Raw genomic sequence first — 21972 nt, forward strand, 5'->3', positions numbered from 1 at the left:
AAAGGTATCCTTTAATTCCCGAATGGAGGCCTGGTCTATATTTTGTATCACACAAATTGCATATTGAGAATCTGCTCCAATATTAATAGGTTGGCTTAGAAATTGTTGGCAAGCTAATTCTGCTCTTTGAGTAGATGTTTGTTCTTTGGAGATTCCTGTAGGCCATCATTGGTCAACCAAGCAATGGCAAATCTAGTAGTTTTTCCTGATTCATCTAGAAAACAGTGACTGCTTGTGAAATTGGCTGTGGAGAATTGGGGGGGGGGGGGTGAAGTTATGTTTTAAAGAGGTAACAATTTGTCTGATGGCAGAAAGTATATCAATTGGCCAACAAAGTCTGCCATAGCACTTTGCAGTTCACCAGATTAAGAATCCATTGAAAGCATTCATAGGATTCCCCAGGGTATATTAAATCAGGATCATATCCTGTTAGTTGTTGGCAACGGATATCTGCCCTTAAATAATAATTCTGTAATTTGTTGTATATAGGGAGTGAGGGTTTTCTTAAATGAGTGGGAAAGAAAAAGCTGATGAGGTCTTAGGGTGATGGGGGCGTTCAGAGCCAGTGGCCAAGAAAGAATTCTTGAAGACGTCTTTGGTGCAAAAAAGGTGATTTTATTAAAGCACGGGGACAGGACCCGAGGGCAGGAAGAGCTGCGTTGCAAGTGTGGGGAGTGACCCTTTTATGGAGTCAAAGTCAAAAGGGAGTTTCCAAAGAGACTTTCACATGCTTACTGAAAGCCTAGCCTAGCTATTGTCAAGCTAAGGGTGTTTTTCCCTCTAGCAAAGCATTAACATTAAGACAGTAGGGAGTTCCTGGACTTTAGACCATTGATAGGATTGCCTTCTTCTGGTAAACATGCGGAGACTTACCAGTTTCACCATTTGTTTTTTGTCCTTTCTGGCTTTGGGGTAGCTGGGAGTGTCCAAGGAATATCGTACTTGTCCCACCTAGGAGGGGGCGTGTGCTAGCTTGTACTTTGCCCTCAGCTTGCCTCTTGCTCCCTCATCGTATCCTCCCTGAACAATTTTGACCCTTAAATATTTAAGGTTGTTGGAGGTGGAAGGTATCATTTTCTGTAGCTTCTTCCTGCAGAGTAGGGGTGTAGAGACGTCCCTACCTATGGGTCAATGTTGATCAACTGGGGAAGGTATAGGGGAGTTCCAAAAGGCAGAGGCAGCTGAATCTAATGTGGACGGTAAGCGAGTATCTCTGTAGGTAAGGATCATCTGTGGCTGAGAAGCTGTTGTAGCGATGGGGTCTTGGCACCAGGCAGAGACGTGGGAGGAAATGGCAAAACATAAGTAGCAGAACTAGAAAGATTAGCCCAAATAAAAGTCCTTTGGTAGCTGACAAAAATCCTCCAGTCCAAGAGTTTAGTCATTAAGGGAAAGAGGGATGGTTAAAAGTGTCAATTTGAGTATTCATGTCCGTTGGAAATGCAGAAATATCTGTGGGGTCATCCGGAACGTATGCACAGCATTTTGTTCTTAGGAGAGCGGACGTCCCACCTGGTGCAGCAGTTAAAACGTCTAAAGCCATTCTATTTTGTGGAACTGTGTTATGCATTCGAGTTATCTCAGTATTTGTTATATAATGTTATTTTGAGAGTCATTTAAGGCCTCCGCTGTGTTTTATTTAGTAGGCAATCAGGTAGTTAATGAGAGGTACGTTTATAGAAGTAAGAAAAATAGAGGTTAATGGTTAGGGCAAATTACAAACCCCGTGTCTCCCAGTGCTGCCAGTGAGATATTTAGATGTCAGGCTTGGAGCCTCCTCAGATGAGAGTGGGAACAGGCAGCAGGAATTAGATTGGTCTTACTGATTTGTAACTCAACTGTCCGTGGTGATCCTTTTGAATGGCCCATTGTAAGAAGGACTTGGTAGTAGAAATCGGGGAAAGGAGAATGAAAGAAAAAGGTACAACCAACATAAGAGAAGTTCGAGGCTCACGGGAATGAGAGGGCATATTAATTTGCTCACTGGTTTCCAGAAGGGGGAACAGGTTTTATTTTAGATATCGGAGCCCATGAAGAATGCCCCTCTAACTTTATTGCAGTAGGGGTACCTAATATGACCCTGTAGGGGCCCTTCCATTTTGGAGTTAAATCCCCTGTTGTATTAGACTTTCAATCCTTTAAATAAACCACGTCTCCTGGGTTTATATGGGTGGGTTTCTGGTAACTGTCAGATGAGGTTTAGGGACGAAATGGTTTGCACGTTTAGAGACTTATGAATTAACCCGACCTCAAGTGAATAATTTAATAAAGCACCATAGTCTTTATCTACTTATAGGTTTACAGTGAGAAAAGACTTTTTGTATATAATTGTTGGGAGAGCCCATCCCATTTTCCAGGTGTTCAAATAATCTATAATCTATACCCATGGGGTTTGTTACTATCACCACAGAATAACAAGCAAGAAGGTTGTCCATACCTGTGATATTGTGACAGCATCGCTTAAGTTTACCTCAAGTTGTCTAGTTTGGGCAAACAACTAACATTTAAAGACGATTAGAACTAGAATACAACATCTATAAAGGTACGTTATTGAAATATAATCTTTTTCTAAAAACCCGCATTTTCAGCGATCGCCAAATCAAAACTAATTCCTTGGTAGAATAAGTCCAATTTTACCTTGGCTTCATCGTTTACATAAGCTCAGCAAGAATAGCGGTTGGTCATATAGATCTTTTAAAATTTGCTTTGCTGGAACTTTTTATAAGGAACCTAGATCGAACTTTCAGGAGCCTCTCCAGTCCAGAAGCCAAGCCAATGCTTGCCATCAGACATGCCCGCAATACCTGTAGATTTGGGTGAATTCCTCTTGACGGGGTCCCCAAGATGTCCTGAGGTTCCTGCACCTGCCAGGAAGTGACCTTCTTTATCACCTGGTGAGGCTGCTGGGAACTCGGTAAGCAAGGTATCAGGCCAACAGTTCCAAGGGGTTCTACTGACTTCATGTTACATAAAGTCAACCTTAGTTCCATAGAGCTGTATGGTCATACCTGAGTCCATGCGGGCCTCTCAAAGATGACATTCCAGACAAAGCCTTGTAAAATAACCAATGTTTCCAATGGTGTCCTGTTATGGGAAGAGCAGATTCTTATTGAACTTATGCTGATAAGTATAACTGCCCTGAAAAAAAAAAAAAAAAAAAAAAAGAACACTTACTGAGAGTTTTTGAATTTTAGAGGGTTTAGGGAGAGAGAAACTTTAAAGTTTCTTGGCAAATGAATAGTTTATCCTATTTTTGTGTATCAGGGACATCTTAAGAGAATGTTTCCTTAATCTGGAAGAGCAAACATTAGAGAACCAGCAACACTTTAACACAAGAGTCACAGAGACGATACTCTTCCTCAGTTCATTTTGTCCCACGTTCCCAATTCTTGTTCCGTTTGAATGCAGCTTTTTAGTTCTGGAAATGTTTACCCATTTTAGTATTAATCTTACAGATGTCAAATACCTGTATTTGTCCTAAAAGTCCTTTTGGTGAATCTCTTAGAAGATGAAGCACCTTCAGATGATGTAAGAGCATCAGAACAATTAAGTACAAACAACAAAACTCAAAAACGGACATGGCTAACGGTCCCATGAGTTCATTATGACGCAGTTGACAAGGTGTTCCAGTTACTTCTTGGACACATCACTTTGACAATCGGAGTATCGGGTGATGACCTTATTACCAAAACATATGAAAACTTCAGGAATTGCACTTATATTTGAGCAGTTAGAGCATTTACCTAAGCAATACAACCTAAGGTTTATCATTATTTGTTTGACAGTGTTTCCTTTTTTTTTTAATTTTCTTTAATGTTTATTTATTTTTGAGAGAGAGAGAGAGACAGAGACAGAGAGAGAGGGAGACACAGAATCCAAAGCAGGCTCTAGACTTCGAGCTGTCAGCACAGAGCCCGATGTGGGGCTCGAACCAACGAATCGTGAGATCACGACCTGAGCCGAAGTCAGACGCCCAACCAACTGTGCCACCCAGGTGTCCCTGTTTGACAGTGTTTCTAGAGTAACATAAACATATCAAATAAAAAGGCCTATGGGCCCCTGGGTGGCTCAGGCAGTTGAACATCCAACTTTGACTCAGATCATGATCTCGCAGTTTGTGGGTTCAAGCCCTGCATGGGGCTCTGTGCTGGCAGCTCAGAGCCTGGAGCCTGCTTTGGAATCTGTGTGTCCCTCTCTCTCTGTCCCTCCCCCATTCATGCTGTCTATCTTTCTCTCTCTCAAAAATAAAATAAAAACATTAAAAAATAATAATAATAAAAGGCCTAGTTGCTCACAGACTCCATTTACAACTTAAATCCTGGGAAAATTTGTTAAAACCTTAGAAAGTTATAGAGTGCTTCCTAAATAGGATTATGGATTGTTACAAATCTTAAAACTTTAAATTATTTAACCAAGTTGGCAATAAGAGATTCCAAAGGCAAATATATAGGGTTATATAGTTGTTAGCAAAGCAAATCTCCTTTAACATTGAGAAGTTTTAACTAAGTAATCAAAGACCTGATAAAGACAAAACATAAACCTTGGTTTTCCGGCAGACAAAAGAGAGAAAAACCTTTGTTTACATTTTCTTATCAAGAGCAGACCAACAATCCAAGAAAACTTAAATCTTTTGAACAGAGAAAAGCAAAATTTCAACTTTATACCAGTGTACTTTTGAAAACCATTCATTGCTGGGAATGCAAGCTGGTGCAGCCACTCTGGAAAACAGGATGGAGGTTCCTCAAAAAACTAAAAATAGAACTACCCTACGACCCAGCAATTGCACTACTAGGTATTTATCCAAGGGATACAGGTGTGCTGTTTCGAAGGGGCACATGCACCCCGATGTTTAGAGCAGCACTATCGACAATAGCCAAAGTAAGGAAAGAGCCCAAATGTCCATCGATGGATGAACGGATAAAGAAGATGTGGTATATATATATATATATATATATATATATATATATATATACACAATGGAGTATTACTCAGCAATCAGAAAGAATGAAATCTTGCCATTGGCAACTACGTGTATGGAACTCGAGGGTATTTTGCTAAGTGAAATTAGTGAGTCAGAGAAAGACAAATATCATATGACTTCACTTATATGAGGACTTTAAGAGACAAAACAGATGAACATAAGGGAAGGGAAACAAAAATAATACAAAAACAGGGAGGGGGAGAAAGCATAAGAGACTCATAAATATGGAGAACAAACTGAGGGTTACTGGAGAGGGGGGATGGGCTAAGTGGGTAAGGGACACTGAGGAATCTACTCCTGAAATCACTGTTGCACTATATGCTAATTTGGATGCAAATTTATTTATTTTTTTTTTTTTTAATTTTTTTTTTTTTTCAACGTTTATTTATTTTTGGGACAGAGAGAGACAGAGCATGAACGGGGGAGGGGCAGAGAGAGAGGGAGACACAGAATCGGAAACAGGCTCCAGGCTCTGAGCCATCAGCCCAGAGCCTGACGCGGGGCTCGAACTCCCGGACCGCGAGATCGTGACCTGGCTGAAGTCGGACGCTTAACCGACTGCGCCACCCAGGCGCCCCTGGATGCAAATTTAAAAAAAATAAAATAAAAAAAAACAACAACCACCATTCATTGCAACCTTAGTCCATGTTAACCACATGTAAGATTCCTTTCCAAAGATTTCCCTTCATGAAACTTCTACAACTTTCCTCTGCATTCAAATTTTGTCCCAAGCCATTTCTCTCCAAACAACCAATCTCATTTAGGACAAAATACCTTTTTTACCTTCAACAAGAATATATATTTCCATTCCTTATATCTTTTTGACACATCTCCTACTTTTCCATACAAAGTTGTTTCCCTAATGTCCCATCAGTCTTAATTACATTTAGCAGAATTTTAACTCTTAGAAACCTCAGTCTCCAGTGAAAACTAAGTAGTAACCAATTGTGAACTGTCTGTTCCATCAGAATTCTTTGGAGGGCAAATTCATGAACCAGTTAAGCACAAAGCATGTTCACCGACAGACCCAAATAGCCTTAGTTTCTCTGCAGGAAGAAGTCACAAGTACAAACTTACGTTCAGTAAGCAATACTTTAGCATTCCGTTACAATTATCCATGAAAACTTTGAGACGTGCAAACTTAACCATTATGTTAAGTCATCTTTTTGTCAGCAAATTGCAACAGAGATCACATGAGCTTATTCGACCTTCGGTGAACCTTGGTAGAATAGAAGCTTCATATTTAATGCTGATAACTCTAAAGATAGGTCTCTCTCAAACCAAAATTTCAATTAGTTTAAATACTGAATGTGTTTCACCTGCATCCATTTAAAAGTCAATTTGTTCCCCATTGTTGGTTTTTACCCGGGACACCAGCTGGGGAATCTGAAGTGGGCGGTCCAAGGAGGTGCTCTTCTCTCTTCACCTTGAGGGTGGGAGGAGGACCTGATGGTGCCTCAGGCACCAGGAGGAGGGGGAGGGGAAGGTTCAGGAGGTGAGGTTTGGCCAAGAAGCCAGAAGGGAGTAAAAAGCCCAGAGGGCAGAGAGAGACGTTTCCTGGTCCTAAAGCCTGTCAACTCAGACAGATGAGCAGACACCAGGTTTTTGTTTTTTGGGTTTTTTTTTTTTTTGTTTCTGTTTTTCCCACCAGCTAGTGGAATTAGCCAGTCCATGTCAGGCCAGAGAAGATAAGGAATTTCTCCAAAAACAACTGGAGTTTCAGCAGCTGCTTGGGAATATCCCTTCAAGTCCCTATCCTGAGATAGACTACCCACAGTCGGTTTTAATTATAGCCCTTAACCCAGGAAATGAATGAGGGAGAAGCCCTCACATCTATCTGAGGAGGAACAGAAAGAGTGGAAATGAGCAATCCTTCATTAGGGATGGCCTGTGTTTCCTCCAGAGACTGGGTTCTATCAAGAGGAGGCCTGTTTAGATGTCCAATGTCAGGAGGGAGTTTACCTGCTAAACACATTCAAGCAAACACCTTCTGCAAGAGGCCCTTAGTTCTGGGTCCTGATCTAGAGCCAGGAAGGCCTGGACCCAGGGTACCTCCATCTGTTTGCCCTTTTTCCTGCGGAAGAGATCTTCCCGCTAGATCCTATTAAAGGCCATGCAGTGTTATAGGGATCAGTCCTTTCTTAAATTTTGCAATCCAAATAGTTTCCAATGGGTCAAAAAAGCATCTCAAGGGAGAGTCCTTGGGGACCAAAGAGAAGCTTCTGTGCTCCTCCTAGAGAGAAAGAGAGAGAGAGAGAGAGAGAGAGAGAGAGACAGAGAGACCATTACCCCAAGAATCCTCCGGGACTCCTGGGTGGCATCCCCTGCTCAGGTTATGTCAGAGGTTTCTGGTGTCAAAGAGACCCTAGGCGTCCCTCAAAAGAAATCAGAGCGCCCAAATGACTAAGGGCTCCCAAAGGACCGATGCTAGCGTCTCCCCACTTCCCCATTGCATCCTAGGCTACAAATGGGTGCCTGGCATATGGACTGAGTTTGCCTTGCTGAGAAAGCCAAGGAACCACCATTTTTAACCCATGGAAAACACTGGGAAAGTTACAAGGGGGGAATTGCCCAATTTTGTAATTTAAGTAGTAGTCAGTAGAGGCCATTGACAGGAAATAGTAGAGACGAAAATCCATCATGGCCTAAGCCACATTCCAACACATATAGTCTTTACAGCCAACTTCCCTAGGAAACGCCCCCCTCCCCCAGTTGGGTTTTAATTCATTTGGGTGCTGGTTTCGGCTGGCTCCCAGTGGAGATCCCTTGGCCAGAAGTGGCTAGACCAGAATTGTGGAGGGGGAATGAGGAGGAAACCCTCACACAGGAGTCTTAAGATTGACTGGTGGCCGTCCTGGGGACTTAGGTGGCTATCCCGTGCCCACGACAGACAACTTTATATCAGGACAGGAAAAGGCATCAAGTTCCTGGATCTTATTACCATTCCGGGCAGTGTACTAGCTTCCAGCCAAAAGCCAGACTTCCTCCTCCCCATGAAGTAGCCACAAGCTAGAGGATCACAGCCTGAGCGATCGACGTGAAAGTGTTCCAATCAGACCATACTTCTTGAAAAGCTCCTGAAATGAGAGTAAAGGAGGAAAACAGAAAGTCTACTTTCCAAATTTGCACCGGCTCAGAGTCCAGAGGAAAAGACCGGAAGCCCCACCTTTGGTCACCAAAGGATGAGGTTTGGAGATGACGGTGGGGTTTGTGGGATCTGGAGCCGGCGAATTCTTGAAGACGTCTTTGGGGCAAAAAGGTGATTGTGTTAAAGCAGGGGGACAGGACTTGTAGGCAGGAAGAGCTGACTGCAGGTGTGAGGAGCGACCCTTTTACGGAGTCAAAGGCAAGAGAGAGTTTCCAAAGGGACTTTCAAAGACTTACTGGAGGCCTAGCTATTGTCAGGCTGAGGTCGTTTTTCCCTCTAGCAAAGCATTGACACTAAGACAGTAGAGAGTTGCTTCGACGTTAGGCTGTAATGGGATGGCCTTTTTCTGGTAAATTGGTAGAGACTCTTATCAGTTTAACCATTTGTTTTTTTTTTTGTCCTTCCCTGTTTTGGGGTAGCTGGGAGTGTCCAAGGAATATCATACATGTCCCACCCGGAAGCAGGCTGTGCTAGCTTGGACTTTGGTCCTCAGTTTGCCTCACGCTCCTTCATCGAAACCATTCTAAACATTGGTTTCTTTATAAGTTGGCCAAGAAGTCTGGTGGGCCTATGGAGGGTAGGAAATAGAAACAGATAAACAGGGTAACCCAACCGTTGGTGATGCAGTTGCCTGTTTTTAAATGCCTGTTCAATAATAATTCTTTTTCTGCTTTAGGGCTTAACCTATGAGGAGAGTCTAAAGCAGTGTCTCCTTTTAAGCTAGTAAATAAATCACAAAGTTGTCCCATAGTAATTCCCAAAGTGGGATGAATCTAATTAATAGCCCCTAAAATTTTTTGAAAATCACTTAAGGTAGGTATCGAGTAGTATCTAAGGAGATGCGTTGAGGCCATATTGTCCGAGCAAAGGCTATATGTCCTAGATATTGCCAAGGCTCCTGCATTTGAACCTTTTCAGGAGCTATTTGAAGCCCATGGTCTTTTGTGGAAAGTTGTAAATGTTGATCTATCGTGAAAAGTAAGGTCTGTGTAGGAGCAGCAAGAAAAATATCATCCATATAATGATAAATTAGACAGGATGGAATTTTTTTAGGAGTGGGCAGTAAGGCTTTTTGAATGAAATATTGACATACGGTTGGGCCATTCACCATTCCTTGAGGTAATACTTTCCATTGATATCTAGACAAAGGCTCTTGCTTGTTAGTCACAGGTAGAGAAAAGGCAAAATGTTCTTTACCTTTTTTTGGCTAAAGTATAGTAAAAAATCAGTCCTTAAGATCTATGACTATAATAGGCCACGTGGGTTGGGCAGGGTTGGGCAAGCCTGGCTGTATTACCCCCAAAGGGTGGATAATGGCCTTGATAGTCCTGAGGTCATGTTACAATCTCCATTTACCTGATGTTTTAGGAATTGTAAAAATGGGTGTGTTCCAAAGACTGGTGGAAGGTTCGATATGACCGGCTTATGAAACCAGATTTTTAGCTTGTTTTCATTGCTCCCCTTTTAGGAGCCACTGTTCAATCCAAATAGGCATGGAAGACTTCCATGGCAGGGGAAGGGGAAGAATTGTAACAGTGGCCCTATTACAAAGACTGAATGACTACTTTCCATTGTTTAAGTAAGTCCCCTCCCTATAAAGACATAGGGACAGGAAGAATAAAGAGTTGGAGGTAACCTGTTTGTCCTTCTGGCCCAACACACCTGGGGAGCCTTTTGCTTTGTAATGGAGTGTTGGGGCCTCCGGTGCCACTCCGGTAACAGCTAAGAGGCTAGGTCTTTTTCTGACTCTTTATGACATTCATGGGAAGCAAGAACAGAGATTTGCTCCAGTACCAATTGGCCCTGTCAATCGCTTTCCGTTCACAGTAATAGTTTAAAAAGGCTCCTCAGATGAACGATCTGAGTCCAATATAATTCCTTGGATCCCATGCCGCCAAATCTTTTATTTCCCCTTTGTTGTGTGAAAGCGTCCGGAACTTTCAGAGGGATGAGGAGTAGTTGTGCTAATCGTGTTCCAGACGGGGTAATTTGTAACCCATTAACCTTTAGCATAAGGTGAATTTCCCCGGGAAAATCTGAGTCGATGACTCCACATAGTACAAAAATTCCCTTCCTTCTTGGGCTGGACCTTCTTAGAAAAAATCTCCACTGTATTGGGAGGTAAGGAACCCTATATCCCAGTGGGTGTTGCATACACACGATCTTGTTCCTTTCAAATAAATTCCGAGGTGGTGCATAAATCCAATCCTGCACTTCCTGTGGTGGCTGCCCCCAAGTCTGTAACCCATCCTTGACCTGGTTTAAGAAAACCTGAGGAATAGTGTTTTCCCACCACTTGGGATTGGGGGCGTGGGAGCTGATGCCCTTTTCCTCATTTCCGGAGAGGGGTCGTCCTTCCTTATCAAATTTAGATGCGTGTTGATCTGCCCAATGTTTTCCTTCTCCACTTCTGGGACCATCCTTATTGGTTTGTCCCCTTGTTCATTGGTGACAGTCCTTTTGTATGCGCCCTGGTTTTCCACATTTAAAGCAGGCACGAGAGGCTAGAGATGGCCTCATAATAGCCACAAGAATTAGTGATTTATGTATCTCAGTTCCCATATTCTGGCACGCCTTGATGAACTCAGTGATACCTCTGCCTTGAGTACGGATGCCAGAGAGAACGGCCTGGCAGTCCACACTAGCGTTGTCTTGGCCAGGTGCTGCAATACAACTTGAACACCTTCCTCATTATCAATTTGCCCAGAAGTCCTCTGCTGCAATCTACTCCTATCGGAATACCCAAATCTCGATTACGAATTGCCTGTGTGGCACAACCTTCTTGATAGTCTCAAGTGCACACAGCATGCTCAGCGAGGGAAAGTGTGGGTTTTGTTAATGCCTTCCAATCCCAAGGGGTCATTTCATAACCGTTCCCCTTAGGAAAGGAGCTTTGGACACCATTCTCAGCAACACTTCGTTTCGATTCCTCAAAGACAGTAAACGGGAGGGACTCGTGCCTAGGCTGATGTCCAGCAGTGGTAATGACAGGGAATGCATGAAACTCCCAGCAGCGTATCCCTCTTGTAAACATCACCGCATAATTGATGGTTTGCTTCCTTCCCATCTAGGTATTGGCTTTAAGTGATCGGGAGGAATAGGGACAGGAAGGGCGGTGGAGAGAAGTCATCCTCCTTTGTAGGAGATGCCGTAAGAGAGGTGGGGGTCAGGCTTTCCTTCTTAATTTGTTCCCCCTCTGGAGATACGTACAACAAGCATAATGTCGTACAGACTAAAGTCCAGGTCATTAAAATGGAAGCGGGAACCTTCTCTACTTTGTCATGTTTTCTTCTTAAAATTTTTTCCCACTGGTTCCCATAGGTCTAAGTCAACTGTACCGTGGTCGGGGAACCAGGGACGGGCACCTCGTGTTGTTCCTAACAGTTTACTTAACTGATCTTTTGTAACAGGACAATGCGCCGCCTTTTAAAAGCTGCTGTAAGGTTTTTAAATACAGTCGTGTTCCTTTGTCATTTTTTGGCCCGTGGTTAAGAAAGAGGAGAGCAATACTCTTCCTGAAAACTAGACACATTGGCAGCTCTCCCCAACAGGTACTGCTGTCCCTTATCTGGGTAAGGACTGTCTGGGGTCTGGACAGTTTCACTTTCTTCTGAACTTGTCGATTCTGCCACCTGAAAATTTTCCTCTCAAGGTTATCCTATCAGGTTAGGGTCACCAACTGAGGGTTGGGCGGCAGAGAGGATTACTCAAGACTCCGTGCAAGTCAAGAGAAGTGAGAGGGAGGCTAGGGGAAGTCTCCTTCTCAAGCTCCCGTATTTATCAGGCATACGTTAGGGAAAACATTGCGCAATACGTCAGCGACTACGTGCCGGTAAGAACATATAGAAAGCGCGCAAAAAAGCGAGGTGTTCCCAAGACTACGAACAAGCAGATGCGGAAAGCAGGGTGGAGAACAAGATAAGATATTCCATGGATAACACGGTCTAAGGAATTCATGAGCACAGGCGGGACCCAACCCCTAAATACCCTTAACTAGATACTGGTCAGCTGTTTTCAGCAGGGCCAGAAAGCTGTGTAATGGGTTCCCTATTATCTCCTTAATCAAGACATCGCTATTTGATTTCCTACAGCTAACCATGCTCTCAGTACTATTTACCAAATGACTCTTTCCCCACGAATGTATTATATCACCATTTTCATGCGAAGCCTTCTGCGTCTTCTGTCGGAACAGTTTCCTTCATTTAGATGTGTTTATTTTTTAATTACTGTAGGTTTATCGTGTGTGTTAAAGCCTTCATCATCACTCATCTTTAGAAGAAATGAGTACACCTACCTATTTATTTTCTTCAGATTATCTTTGGAATTGTCATTCAATCTTAGAAAAAAAATCCATTAGAAAGTTCGTGGACTTTCATTGAACCTGTAGTTAATTTGGGGCCAAAATGTCATATTTGCAACTGATAAGTTTTTCCTCCAGGAACATGACAACATTCTCTAAACCTCTCCAGTTTTTTTTTTAATTTTTACAACATTTTTATTCACTTTTGAGAGACAGAGAGAGACAGGGCGTGAGCGGGGGAGGGACAGAGAGAGAGGGAGACACAGAATCCGAAGCAGTCTCCAGGCTCTGAGCTGTCAGCACAGAGCCTGAAGCGGGTTTCGAACCCATGAACTGTGAGATCATGACCTGAGCTGAAGTCAGACACTTAACCGACTGAGTCCCGAGGTGCCCCCATCCTGTTTATCTTTAGATGTCCTTTATAGTCTATTTTTGTTTTTCTTGAATGGAATCTCACATTGTTTTGATAAGTTTATTCCTGGGCATGTGCTATAGATATATTGTACATATATACATAATATACACAATTATATATACATACGCACATGTGTAGACACATACATACAGTGGCTCTTTCTCCTTCTAGGTATTGCCATTAATAACGAGGTTAATAGGGGCACGTGGCTGTCTCAGAAGGGCATGTGACTTTTGGTCTCGGGGTCGTCAGTTTGAGCCCCAGGTTGAGGGTAGAGCTTACTTAAAATAAGTAAACAAAATTTTTTAAAAATAAGGAAGGGGGCACGTGGGTGGCTTAGTTGGTTGAACATCCAGTTCTCGATAACGGCTCAGGTCACGGTCTCATGGTTTTGTGGATTCAAGACCCACGCCAGGCTGTGCTCCGATGGCCTCGAGCCCCTTTGGGATCCTCTCCCCTCGCCCCCGCCCCGGCCCTTCCCCCCGTCACGTTCTCTCTGTCTCTCTCAAAATAAATAAGCAGACTTAAAAAGATTTTTTTTTTTAAACTGGAAAGAAAGAAGGAGGTTAAGAATTCGTTCACACTCATTTAATTACATCTCACAAGCTGCTTTACAAAAGGCTTTATTTTTTTAGAGCAGCTTTAGGGTCGCAGAAATATTGAAGAGAAAATCCAGAGCTCTCGTATACTTTCTGGTGAGGTGTCTGTTAAAGTCTTTGATGCGGTTTTTTTTTGTTTGTTTTTTTGTTTTTGTTTTTGTGTGCGTGTGTGTCAGATTGTTTGCTTTCTTATTGTTGAGTTTTAAGAGTTCTTTGGATATGTTGGATACCAGTCCTTTACTAGGACCGTGTTGAAGAGGGGTTGTGACAGTGTGAACCCTTTTCTGGTCTTCTCTTTAATGGGTCTTCCTAGAACATCTCAGCTATAAGTATGATGCTAATTACTGCTTTGAGATTGACATTAAATGTCCTTGGCAGCAAATAGCTTTTCTCCCTTACAGTAAAATATGATTTCATATTTAAGTCATACCAGTGTCGACTTTCTGCCACGTGTTCACATGATAAGGTAAAGAAGAGATCAGAGGCTCTGCAAAATGAAGTGCTTTGCCTATTTTTAAGCTAGCCCTAATATCTTCGTCTCCCTGGCAAAATGAGGTCTGCACTTTTCTTTTCTTCCCTAAATTCAAATGAACCTTCCGGGGACTCTAGCTTCATTCAAACTGTCTTCTCTCACTGTTATTTGTACTGAATTTGCCATGTGGTGATCCTGACTTGTCACCTTTTCTTGACGGGGATTCTGAGTTTTCCAAATCCTTGCCTCTAAAGAGAAAGGAAAGATGGACAAGAAAAAGAAAAAAAGGAGGAAAGTAAAAGGGATTCTCATGGGTGCCCATTCTCGCCTCCCTTATCTGGCTTCCCTGGAATCCCAAAGGTCTTGCTTCTGTAGGTGAAATGGTGCTGTCTGGGCTCTTCTGAGGGGCAGCCCCCTAACTCTCTGGGGTCCGATCACTGCTGGTGTTATCATGTATGATTTCCTGAGGCTCAGGACACAGAAATCACAGGTCACCATGATTATTTTCTCCTTCAACGAGACTTGCTATCTATCGAAAAGGGGTCTTTTTTGGCTAAGGGTAGTGCAATTTCTTTTTGTCGTTTGTAGACTGAGTCGGGCCGATTTGTATTTAGATTCTTGAGGACACGTCAAACCAGTTTCTTGCTGCCCACCCCCCCCCCCCCCGCCGCCCTTGTGTTCTCTGGAGAGGCAATTATTTTGTGACTGGTAGGTATGGATTTTTTTTTTTTTTACATTTAATGTTTTAGTATGTCAATAGGTGTTTGCAATTTTTCAGACACCCATCTATCATCCTGCTGCCTAAACGGGGGCAGTTGTGTGGCTTCCTCTTCTATGCCACCTGTGGGTTGTAAGCGTCAAAGGGGACCCTTGGAATCGTGTGACCCAGCATTCCCCGACCCTGTTCAGCACACGCTAATTTTCAACGACGATCTTTGCCGGAGGGTCTGGTGGCCAAGTCCACAGATTTGTAATGAACAAAGAGAATTTTGCCACAGGGAACCGTGTTTCACTCCGTTTCGCCCCGACATTTTCCAGACAACTTTATCATATGTATAATCCTTTCCTTGCCAAACGACACATCAGGTCAGCGAAACACTTGGGAGACACATTGCCCCTACCCACTTGTCACAGAAGAGTCTCACCCTTGCCCTGGTGAGCAGCGAATTGAAAATTGTATCAAAGCCTCATGTGAACCGCTTCGTGTTATTCGTAATTGTGACATAGTTCGCGGTGGAATATGTGTGTAAATACAACCTCGTCATGTGCCAGGAGCCCTGTATCTTTCCTCCATGTGAGCGCAGCCAGTCTCTGCTTTTGTTTTCCTAAACCCTGCATCTTTCGGGTTATTCTTGAAACTTCGAACGCTTGTTGTTATGGGCACTTGTGCTGCACACACCCACCTGACGCTTCAGGCAAGGTCCTGGCCCCTTTGAGCCGATGTTCCTGCGGAGGGCTGCTGTGGGGAGTACGTTTCCATCTGGGGACACTGCAGGCTCACAGGGCTAATTCGCTTCCAGGGATCCTGAGGCCGGTGCCCTGAGTCCTTTACCTATGGGGACCAATTCCATTTTCTCCTTCCCGGGGCTCAACACCGCATGCCTGACTTCAGCTAGCCAACTGGCCAGAGTGCTTTGGAGCTATTTTTCCAGAAGGGATAAAAGGGTCTGGCTCCTTTTTTTTTTTTTTTTAATCCTCCTTTGTTCCATCTCCCCTTTAACCGGGGTGAGAATTTCCAAGAATTTCCCAGGGAGCCACAGGGGGTTAGGAATCCGGAGCAAAGAAATCCAGAATATTACCAGCTGCCTTTGGCCAGGCAACCGTGGTGCCCCAGGACCCCGAATTTCTCTAATGGCTTCGGAAGCCTTGTCAGGGGGATGCCCCACACCTCCTTCCTAGGGCACTCAGATTAAAGTGCAGATTCCTACAGGCCCAGCTCAATATCCGTGCCCCCTCCAGTGAGTCCTGGGAAGGGCCTTTGGGAAAAAGCCTCCCAGGTGACGGACTGGCACGTGAAAGCGTGAGATGATTTGTTTCCAGAAGCGCAAACAGTCTTTTTCTTCACCAAGTCTTAGCAACTCAATTATTAGACGGACGGCTCTCGCTGTAAGTACAAAACCAAATTGTTTCTTTTTTCTTCCTTCCTCTCTTTTTTAACTGCGTCTCAATAAGCAGCCCCTGAGCCCCCATTCACTGGCAACCTCCAACCTCCCTCCAGCTGCTTAGGACTCAGATAACCCCCTCTTCCATCCCTAAGAAAAACCCTCCAGCTTTGAAGTACTAGGAGCAAACAGGAGAATAAAGGGCCTCTTCAAGTGGCTTGAAATAAACCATAACAAAGGGACGCCTAAGCCTTCCTTGGGCCATTATCTCTCCCTGTGTCCTCCAACCGGCTCCAAACAACTAGCACAAAACAAAGAGAAGCCGTGGGGGTCCTCTCCCCGCCTCTGAAAACCTCTGTTAACCCGAGACAGGGTCCTGGCTCCCGCTGGCGGCCAGTTCGCCTGGGCCGCTGACTCTGGATGCCCTGTGGATGCCAGACTAGTCTCATTGTGATGCCATCCGTGGTGTTCAGGGCACGTCACACAAAGAGCAGAGTGAGTAACCACAGCATCGAGTTAAATTCTGGCTTCCGAAGGGAAAAGGCAGACGGGATCATTTCATCCATTCGCGAATTATAAATGCAAAAATATCAACGAAAAACAAACAAGCTTTTACATGTCTGCGTGTTGGTAGGACGGCGGAGGCGAGGGCTTTGGCTCTTTCTACGAGTGTTTTCCTACTTACGAACGTGCGAGAATAAGCATTTGCTGACACCTGCTATGTGCTGTGTATGAGCGACACATGTACAGGCGTTTACGTTTATTCAGCACTTACTTACTGCGTGACGGGCACCGGCTAAGAGTTTACATCTTTATCTCACTTACTCCTTACGACAACCAGAGGAGGAACCAGTATAAAAGAATATCCATTTTACAGCCGAGAAAATCAAGGCTGGCGGCATTTTCAGGTCACAGATTTATAAGCTTCTTTTTTTTTTTTTTTTTAATGTTTTCTTCTCTCTCTCTTTTTTTAAATGTTTATTTTTGAAAGAGAGAGAGAAGGAGAGAGAGGGCACGAGCAGGGGAGGGGCAGAGACAGAGGGGGACAAAGGATCCGAAGCAGGCCCCGGGCTCTGAGCTGTCAGCACAGAGCCCGACGCGGGGCTTGAACTCACAATCCGTGAGATCATGACCCGAGCCGAAGTCGGAAGCTTAACCGGCTGAGCCACCCGGGCGCCCCTAGAAGCTTCTGAGTTGGAAATAAAAGCCAAGGCTGTATGAATCTTGACTCCATTTCTTTAATCCCACATATGATACATTGTTTATCACGATCTTCCGAGATGGTACCTGTTTTCACAACCGAGATATTCCGCGGTCCTGGAAGGGGGAAACAGGTGCTTTCCGACCACATTCTGATGCTGCCAGGTAACCCGACTTGGGGTCTGCTCCGGGCCCAGTGGGACAGGAGTCCCACCTGCACGGGCTGCTGAGACGCAGCATGGCTTTTGTCCAACAGCAGCGCCCGCGCAGGGACAAGGCCTCCAATGAGGGACCCGGAAATTCACTTGTAGGTGTACAAGCAGGTGCCCTGGGCCCCTTCATGTTTGCTACATGAAGTGGGAGTGACTCTTCTACAAATTCCAAGTCTATTTTTAAATTTTTCTTTTTGTTTCGGAGGGGATCCGCGATTACCTTAGATTTTTTTTTTTTTCTAATTTTTATTTATTTCTGAGACAGAGACAGAGCATGAGTGGGGGAGGGGCAGACAGAGGGGGAGACACAGAATCCGAAGCAGGCTCGGAAGCAGCTCTGAGCTGTCAGCACAGAGCCTGGCACGGGGCTCGAACTCACGGACTGTGAGATCATGACCTGAGCTGAAGTCGGACGCTTAGCCAACTGAGCCACCCAGGCGCCCCAACCTTAGATTTAAGTGCCTGCATGTCTGCTCAACAGTGGGTATTCTAGATCCTGGTTTCCTGATCCTGATTCTAGATCCTGGTTGTCCTCAGAAGGCAGAGGAGACCTCTTTCCACCACCAGGAGAGACAAGACCTCGGACTGATGCCCGAAAAGCCATTGGCCCCCCGGGGTAACAACACCAGTGCGACCATCAGGCATCCAGTTAAACTAGTGGAACCTGGCCTCAGAAAGAGGAAGCAGGGAGAAAAGCACCCAGCAGGATTCTCCGCATTCTCCTCCCAGGGGCTGGAGGCTCAGTGGGGCGGGGACACTGTTACCAAAGAAACAAGGTGCAGACCTATGTGACCCGGAGGCTGGGGAAGGTCGGGTCTTTCTGTCAGAGTTATGAGGCCTCCCTCCACCACTAAACACAGAGAGGAACTGATCCCCAACTCACACACGGGCCCAACTGGCCCGACTGGGAGCACGGCGGAAGATGAGGGGCCAGAGGCCCTTGGGTGCAGAAGAATGACGTAGTCGCTAAAGTCTGAAAACCAAGGGCAAGTCCACAAAGGCAGAGGCAGCTGTACCACTGGCATGGGCTCAGTGCACTTCACCGAAACCGCAGAGGTTGTGTGGAAACGGGCTGTGGCCCAGTGGACGTGGGGCACAGCCGGTGAGCAAGTTAGTTGCTCAAGTTTGTCGACTGCAGGACTTCTCAGAGCCTTTGCTGTGCATCGTCAATCACGAGACAGCGCCTTACCCGAGCACAGAAACCTTACGTGTGCGGGATGAGTATTACGGGGGTGCTTAGCGTGTGTGTGTGCATGTGTGTGAGTGTGACCGTGGGGTGCCCGCGGGGGTGTGTAGAGAGTCTCCCGTCACCCCGCTGAGAAACACTACGATAGAGGTACGTGCCCAAGTCACAGCAAAGCCGACGCTTGGGTGGCTTCCTGTCTCTGGATCTGAGTTGCAGCCTCTCTCTCCGGTTTACGATCCCACTTGTACAACGCACACCACTGACGTCCAGGCAGTGACTCCAGGGTCGGAAACATCCTAGGGCTGCGTCCACCCCGACTCGACACAACGTTCTGCCTCTGCGAAAGCAGGTGCTTTGAGGACGAGCAGGATGGTGACCCACCCCCGGCCTCTGAATGAATGAGCCTCAAAGGGCCGGGGCTGAGCCCTACTTAGCATCTGCGAAAGCCCGGCAACCCAGAAACTTGCAAGGGATTCTCAGCGCCTCCCTTGAGAAAATGCCATCAATTAATTTTGTAGCTTCTGGCCGTGCCAGACAAGCCTCGGGAGGTCGGTTTGCTTCTCCTCTTTGCTTTTTCCTAGATCGTTAGCAAGCCTTGGGAACTGAGCCAATCAGCCCTACAAGGCACAGCATCTGGAAAAGTCTCTGCGGTGAACGTTGAGTGTTGCCCTTTGAGCCAATGCTTCGTTAAGGAAGGCACTAGAGCCACAGGGGTGGGGGGCGACCCAGAAAAGACCATCCACCATAGAAAGTACGAGTCTGAAAGCTCGCAGAGGCGCGGGGAGAAAATGACGTCTCTTTTACGGACTGGGAAGTGCATGCACTAGCTTCGGGTTTAAAATAGGGAACCCGGGCCCTGCTGAGGCTCCCAGCTGGTGTAGACACTGTGCCAGGTCGATTCGGCCGATGACGCTGTTCTTTGAAGTCTCTGTGGCTGGAGAACTGACCGTTTGAGCGATTGCAGATGAGGGAGGCCCGCGGTGCGAATGCCCGGCCGGTAGTGATAAGGCCTCTTGAGAAAGTCCACACCACTCCCTCCCGTTATCTGTGCGGGGGCAAGCACAGGGCTGCTGTTTACCTTTCCAGTATCTTGATGCAAATTCTTGTCCAAGCGAATGATGATTGGGTGGGGGGTGGGGGGGGGTGGCCAGAAGGGGGTGACTGGGTGACTGCTTTAGCCAAGTAGAAACGATGCATCAAAGAACGTGCCCTAAGTGTGGTGGGGAGGGGGGCAGGGGGGCACGGGGGCACGGGGAAGGGGCAGCTGACCCCAGAGGGTCAGCATTGACCCCTTCACAACTCCAGGTCTTCTGACGCCTAGCAATGCGATTCACAGAGTTCCCGAGGAGGCATTTATACATGGTTTACGAGGTCCGCTTAGGATTTCATTGTTTTTTTGTTTTACTTATTTTATTCATTTTCCACTTAGGATTTCATTGTTTTTTTTTTTACTCACTTTAATTTTCTTTCTTTCTTTCTTTCTTTCTTTCTCCTTTCTTTTTTTCTTTCTTTCTCCTTCCTTTTTTTCTTCTTTTCTTTCTTTCTTTCTTTCTTTCTGCCTCTCTTTCTTCCTCTCTTTCTTCCTTTCTCTTTCTTTCTTTCTCTTTCTTTCTTTTTTTAGGATTTCATTGCTTTTCTTCTTTCTGCTTCTTCATTTGTGCATCGTTGTGGATTTCCTTGTTTATAACTTATCCAGTTAACGCTTACTTCTGGGTGCAATTTTAAATATCTAGTTTTGTGTATGCAGAGGCTTTCCTTTTTTGATTTAAGGCCTTCGAAATCCCTATAAGTTATCACACTCGGACAGTTCCAGTCATGAATTTTTGTTATTGGTATTCTAGCACGGGACTGCGGTGTTTTATTGATTATTACAAAATACACGGACGTACAGATCAGAAAAAAAGGATGTCTCTAAATTTCATTCCTCTGAGAGAACCACCATTAATCGTTGACATGCCTCATGCCCAAAAACATTTTTTTGTTTATTTATTTTGAGAGAGAGAGGAAGTGCAAGTTGGGGGAAGGGCGGGGGCGGGGGAGAGAATACCCCAAGCAGGCCTAGCCCCATGCAGGGCTCGAACCTGTGAACCATGAGATCATGACTTGAGCCAAAGTTGGACGCTTAACCAACAGTGCCAGGCAGGCGCCCCTGCCAAAAAAATATTTCTATGCACGTGAAACATTTTGTTTGTGTCAATAATCGAAGCAAAGGACTTTGGAATTGACGTTAGGTAAGTAAAAATAAGACACATTTTTAAAAATTACAATACCGCAATCTGGGTCATGCTGTATATCCCAACTGCATTTGTTTTCTTGCTACTGACTTCATAGTATTTCATGGGAAGGATGTTTCATAATTGTTTACACGAATTCCCAACTGATGGACCATTACATTGTTTCCATTTTTTTTTTTTTTTTGCAACTGAAAACAATGGTGCAGCGGGGTCTCTCAAAGCAATAGTTTTGCAGATCTCTGCTATTATTTCCAGAGGATAAATCCTGAGGTATAGGATCGTTGCACCAAGTTCTATGGGCAATTTTCAGTTTTGAATGCTTAATATTTCTTATTTCCCCGTTGTCTTCCAATGTACTACTCTGCCTGAGAGTTTTTACTTCACTCTTCTCTGCCAGCCCTAAGGATTATCATTCTGTTTGGTCCTTATCCACCTGCAGGGGAAGAATACACCCCGTGTTAACAGCGATTCCCTTCCGAGGAGCGGCTCCGTTTCTGTATTAGTGTTTTCTCCGTAATTTTCTTTAATTTCCGAGTTTTCGACCATGACTATAAAACGTATTAAAATGAGGGGTGCCTGGGTGGCTCAGTCGGTCAAGCGCCCGACTCTTTCTTTCAGTTCAGGTCATGATCTCACAACTTCGTGGGTTCGAGCCCCACATCAGGCTCTGTGCTGACAGTGTGGAGCCCGCTGCGGATTCTCTCTCTGCCCCTCCCTGGCTCACACCGTCTCTGTCCCTCTCAAAATACATCCATAAACTTAAAAAAAAAAAAAACCCAACTTTTTTTTTAAAATAAAGAGAAATAAAATTTATTAAAATGAACGTTGAGGGCCAGTTGTCATGGTTGAGAGGGATTCCATACCATTAGAGATTAGAAAAGGTTGAGTGGAGACTGGAATGCAGGAGACTGTCCAGCTCCTAGTGGGTGGCCAGAATTTCCTTAGGGACAGGAACACACTGTAATTGAGGACAACCTCTCCCCCTCCCCCCACACACACCCGAGACCCAGGGAGGCAGGTGGAGATATTGATGGACGATGGGGAGCCGGCAAAGATTTGGGTCCCAGAAGACTGTGGTAGGGCCCGGGTATCAGAAGAACACTCCAGCAGCGATGCCTCTCCG

General features: G+C 45.1%; 1 long non-coding RNA gene across 1 annotated transcript; it reads left to right on the plus strand.

Moving 5' to 3' along the window:
- The first annotated feature begins 543 nt into the window (after nt 1-543).
- LOC123599669 lies at nt 544-13714 on the plus strand. Its single transcript, XR_006713255.1, has 3 exons — nt 544-658; nt 9526-9529; nt 13703-13714. It is a non-coding gene; the product is annotated as an uncharacterized LOC123599669 (long non-coding RNA).
- Nucleotides 13715-21972: the final 8258 nt, after the last annotated feature.

This window comes from Leopardus geoffroyi, chromosome C1, assembly GCF_018350155.1.
Source record: "Leopardus geoffroyi isolate Oge1 chromosome C1, O.geoffroyi_Oge1_pat1.0, whole genome shotgun sequence".
NCBI classification, from domain to species: Eukaryota; Metazoa; Chordata; class Mammalia; order Carnivora; family Felidae; genus Leopardus; species Leopardus geoffroyi.